Source organism: Tenrec ecaudatus, chromosome 2 (genome assembly GCF_050624435.1).
Source record: "Tenrec ecaudatus isolate mTenEca1 chromosome 2, mTenEca1.hap1, whole genome shotgun sequence".
NCBI classification, from domain to species: Eukaryota; Metazoa; Chordata; class Mammalia; order Afrosoricida; family Tenrecidae; genus Tenrec; species Tenrec ecaudatus.
The window spans coordinates 269,824,747-269,830,746 of NC_134531.1; positions in this window are offsets into that span (position 1 = coordinate 269,824,747).

Below are 6,000 nucleotides of genomic sequence, written 5' to 3' on the forward strand. Positions count from 1 at the left end.
TTCAGATGTCTCCAATTGTTTAAATAATTCATGCCATTGCTTAATAGAGTTAGGATAGGAGTAGAAGTTATATTTCAATCAAGACAAGGATTGCCTAGGAATAACCTCTCTTGTATGATCCTTACTTAATGACAGCTGTTTCTTTACTCACTGAAGCCCTAAATATTCTAATTTAAGTAACATTTCATAGATTTAATCACACCCTATTCTAATAGGACATCTATCAAAAGGAGAAAGAGCTAGATAAATGTTAAGATTTGCTTAAAGATGTACTAATCCCAAATTCACTGATTCAGCACTGGAAAACAAAACAAAAAATAACCTTTAGGAGTAAATATCAATGTTATAATTTTTGAGACTCTCAGGTATTTGCAAAAATAAAACCAATACATCAGAGTCATAGAAAGGTACATATCCATCAAAATACCATATGTAACAAATTATAAATATGTATTTGCATATATGCTGATTGTACACAAAAAACTTTAGCAATACATGCAAAATTCCTTATTTCCAAACACTTGTTATTATTACTGCAAACTTTAAATAATCAGAACTGCTAGGGTCAACTACTACTATAAGTATTTTAATAATAAACAGTTTTCTAAAAATAAATTTAGATAATTTTCATAAAGCTGTTTTTTGTATTTTTTTATAAAACTAGGTGTAGTTCATATAGTTTATAATTTTGCAGTAAATACTTTCTGGAAAATTATTTTGAGAGTATGTGTTAAATTATTCTGCTGTCTTAAAATTCCCCCAAATAATAACTATATAATTAAAAAATATATTGTAAAACTAAGCTAAGGGGCTTTCCTAAAATAACCCATAATTCATTAAAGTCAAAATAATAATTTCAATTGCACACATATGTTTATGTCCATGTGTTTATAGATATGTGAACCCTAATCTGATATCGTGTCACAAGAAAACCCTTTGCCACTCTTTGTGCAGTTTGTCCAGCTGGGTTTCCTTTCATTTTCCCACTTCATTCTTGTTATCTCTTAAGACATTACTTTTCTCATTTAGCTGTCATTATGCCAATGAAAATTAGAACTAGAAACTAAGTTGTCTGTGACATGGATTGTTTTTACAAAACCTTGATAAATTTATAGCAAATATTAAAAAGTATATTCTTTTTTTTTCAAGATGAAAAAGGTTGTGAAAAATTGAGAGAGAAGTGAAACATCAATTCCCCAAAGAGTTACTTTTCTCAAAGTGCTGAAAGTCAATTCAACAAGTATTTATTGAGCTTCTTCTACCCATGCCCTTGGGGCCGCTGGTGATATAAAATCAAGACTGTCCCTCAGAAGTAACCCTTGGTTCATCTTGATTTAAAGCTGGCAGGCTAGAGAGTCTAGTCAAGGTTGCATTTGTTCTTCATATATAAATATTTTGTGTAGTTTGAGTTTTTTTCTTTACTAAAGTTTGAGCCTTAGAACATTTTAATATTTTCCCCTAGTCATTGAGTAGAAAATGAAGTTTCTAGATTAATATCAATTTACAAAATTATCTACAAGACACTCAATTGATTACTCTTCACACAATAAGGAAAATTTTAACTTTGTGATAGTATACTGTTTCCATTTGTATGTGCAGATATTCAGATATGTTTTCTGTGTCTTCTAACTTCAAGACATGAATTAAACGGACTTCCTGGTGCTTTTATTTTTGTATCAAATGCTTTGCTATATAAGTTTAATAATAAGAAAACAAATTTATTACCAAATCAATACTTAAACAACTTCAATGCTTTACAGGCCTTGTACACTGTAAAAAATTTCAATATAAGAATAAGTATAGGTGAACATAAAAGGGAAAGAACATGTAGAGTTATAGAGAAATCTTTCGGTGTACACAACACGTTATATCTATGATTGCATATGTGTTGGTTCTGCCTGACTAAAGGAACAGTGTGGTGCTCTTTTGTCATATGCCTGAACCTCAGCTACTTTGCCCTTTGAGCCAAAGGAATGCACATTGAAAGGAAAATAAAATTAAGCAAAATTAGATTGGATTTAGTTCTCTTTTCCTATCAAAGGAGGCAGGGAAGGAAAGAAATTGAGCATATTTGGGTAGGTTTTCTTTTGAAAGGGAGAGGGAATGGTAACATTATTCAGAAAGTGAGTGAGAGGAAACAAGGAGGATTAGGACTAATGGTATTTGAATAAAAACTCAGCCTAAAAATTACTATAAGTATCAAAATAAAAAACACAATTTACAAAATACTATTTTTTCTGCTCAGAAATACAGGGGCAAATGGCAACTATTTACACAAAATGGCAACTTTCCCAGAGTAGGCTGGAAAGGAGGCTGACAGGGATGAGCCCGAGCTGGAAGCGACTTGCAAAAGAGCCAAACACTCAATGTGGGAGGAAAATAGAAAAATGGGAATATGGGGTCTGAGCTACCACTGAATAGTGCAAGTTCCATAAGTTTAATAGTGGTGAGATATGCTAATCATGCTAAGGAATATCTATCAGGAAAAAAATGGTGCTTTCTAATTCTGTTTTCAGGGAGCCTGGTAGTTGCGTAGTGGTTATACATAGGGCGGTGAACTGCAAAGTTAGGGGCTCTGCAGGGAGAAAGTCGTGGCTTTATCCGCCCTTAGAAAGTTACAGTCTTGGAAAGCCACAGGGTGAGTCTGCCTCAAGGCTGGTTAGGGCTGAGTAGAGAAATCATGGGGTGAGACAGTGAGATGCACTAATGCATCATATGTTCTGAATTTCTTGGCTACTCGTCCACTTACCATGGAGTTGACTCTCACACATATCAACTACCTTGTGTTTCAAAGAGCCAGTTTTTAAACTAACAGCCAGGAATGGAAACTGCTGTTTGTACACCTCTTCTACCCCATCCACTTATGACTTGTAAAGCCTCGGTCCAATTTAACAACTCTAATGCTCAACATTGGATGAGATAATACTATTCTCACTGGGATTTCATGAGAATTGCATTCATTTTAAGAATCTGCATCCATTCAGTGAATCTTGCCCTTTTTAAAACATGGTGCAGTTTTCAGTCCATTGGTACATTATTTCATAAGCAATGGTTCTTCACTTGTTTGGGGTAAGAAATGCTGACAAGAGACAGCGATTGAGAACAAATGGAGTAACCCCTGTTTTATTTTTGTACTCTTAAGATCATGGTCTAGGTTTGACATAAGGAATAATAGCTTCAGCTTTGCACGATGCTAAACACAAGCAACACACGATAGATCTTCTGGTAACCTTATTGACAGTGTCTTTTCTTTCACGTCATAGAATCAATTCATTTATAAATAGAGGAATCGTCAACTCAAATATCAATACATCCTTAATAATAAAATGGTCTAACTCTGAGCTAAAGAATATCTGCAGAAAAATTTAACTCTCTTTTTGAAGATGGGTACCATTGGAACTCCTGAGCATTTGTACCCGCTTCAGATTTTAAACATTTAGGTCATGCAGAGGACAACCCAAAACAGGGGTCTCACTGTTGGTGATGTCAAGTTGATTCTGGGTTCTAGAAATTCCTGTGTGCAGAGTGGAACCTCTCCCTAGCATTGTCAAGGCTCTGCTTTTCAGAAGCATCTCCCAGGCCTTCCTACTGAGGTGCTTCTGAGGGGTTCCAAGTGTAGTAATCTAACACTTAATTATTGGCTTCCCTCAGTGGAGAGTATGTTAGTTAATGACAATTGTCTAACTGCTCTCTTTTAAAGTAGAGAAATAGAATGCATTTATGATTGCATTTGGGAGTTTTTATTTCTAATCAGTATTATTGGAAAATTCCACAATCATATTCTTGAACCCTTCAAAGGGGGATTTTATTTGGAGACCGACCCCCTTTACATTTGAAGCACCCAACAGCAACACCGTGGGTTAAACATATGTCCGCTAACCTCGAGATCATCAGTTCAAGAACATTAGCAGTCCTGTGAGGGGAAGATGAGGTTATTTGACTCTGTACAGATTTATAGCCTCAGAAATCTTATACAGAGAGTCACTAAGAGTAGGAATTGACTAGACAAGCTTTTAACTGGAATTGTAGGGGCATAGCCAACAGAGAGGGTATTCTTAATTTTCATTTAAGGTTTTGTAAAATGTTAAAAATAAATTAAACAATGGTAATTACTAACATATAAATTTGAAATACTAATGTAAAAATGGAATTAATGATGGAGAAAAATAAACTTTCCAAAAATATGCTGAGGGAGAAGTTCAAACTGCACTGACAAAAGTAGCCAGAAACAGGGCTCAAATAATTGATTCAATACCAATTAAAATGTTTTAACAAGTTGAAGAAGTACTAGACACACTCATTTGTCTATGCCAGGAAAATGGGAAGACATGTACTTGGTAAACTGACTGGGAAGATTCATTATTGGGACCTATTACAAAGAAATAAGGCCCAAGAGAATGATCAGAATATAGAACAGCATCACTCATATCACGTGTAAATAAAATTCAGCAACAGTACACTGAGAGGGAGCTGCCAGAGGTCCAGGTCTGATTCAGAAAATAACATGGAACAGGGGTATCATTGCTGATGTCCGATTGATCTTGACTAAATGTAAGGAGTACCAGAAAGGTGCTTATTTGTGTGTTACTGACTATAAAAAGGGATTCAACTCTGTGTATTACAGCAAACTATGGAAAGCCTTAAGAAGAATAGAGTGTTGTTTACTCACTCACCTCTCCTTTCCCCTGCCTCCTCAGGGGAACAACTAGGGAATTAACAGCAACAATGAGAAGGATGTAAAGATCTTGGTGGTGTTGGAGCAAAAAGTAATATAACTGAGAGAAATTACTAAGAGGCAGAAGAAGGGTGAGCATGATGGTGGGACAGGAGGAAGGTGAAAGGAAACAGAGGAAAGATATAGGAACCAAACTTTGGATAGAGGTATAAAAATAGGCATCCACTTGTGTAAATATATTAATTTGTAAAAATAGACATATTGGCCTATGTACATATGTTTATATGGCAATACATTGAGGAAGTGAATGGATGTTGGGTCCTGCTCAAGCCCTCCCACAGTGAAAGCATACTTTGTTCTAACAACCTGGAATTCTGTGATGCTCACCTCCCAACATGTTCACTGAAGACAAAAGGGTGCATAAGCAAATGTGGTGAAGAAAGCTGATGTCACACAACCATCAAAAGATGTAGCATCTTGGGCCTTAAAGACATGAGGTTAAACAAGCAGCCATCTAGCAAAGAAGCAACCAGCCCACATGGAAGAAGTATACCAGCCTGTGTGATCATGAGGTGTCAATGAATCAGGTGATAGGCACCAGGAGACCCAAACAAAAAATATATATATATTGTTGAGAACGAGGGGATCAGAGCAGAGACCCCAAACCCATCAATAGACAATAGGGCATTCCCTTACAGAAAGGTCACAAGGAAGGGATGAGTCAACCAGGGCTCAGTATAGCACCTATGAAGCCCACAATACTCCTCTGGTTCTTTGAGGCTTCCTTACCCCTACTATCATGACCTCAGTCCAGCCTTTCAGTTTGGGCTAGACAGGAGCATGTACACTGGTACAGATAAGAGCTCATAACACTTGGAATCCAGGTCAGGCAAACACCTCAGGAACAAAATTGGGAGCAGTGATACCAGGAGGGTAGAGGGAAGGTGAGAGGAGGAACCAATTGCAATGATCATTGATGCATACAGGTGATTCCCTGCACAGGGGGATGAACAACAGAAACATGGGTGAAGGGAGACAGTGGCTGGTGTTAGATATGAAAATAATATTAACATATAATTTATCAAGGGATCATGAGGGTGGGAAAGGTGAAGGAGGGTAAAAAGAGGAGCGATACAAAAGGCTCAAATAGAAAGTAGATATTTAGAAAATGTTTAGAAAATGATGATGGCAACATATGTATAAATAGGCTTGATATAATGGATATATGGATTGTTATAGGAGCTGTAAGAGCCCCCAATAAAATTATTTTTAAAAAGAAGAATGGCGAATTCCAGAGCACTTACCTGAGCTCCAGTGGATCTGCA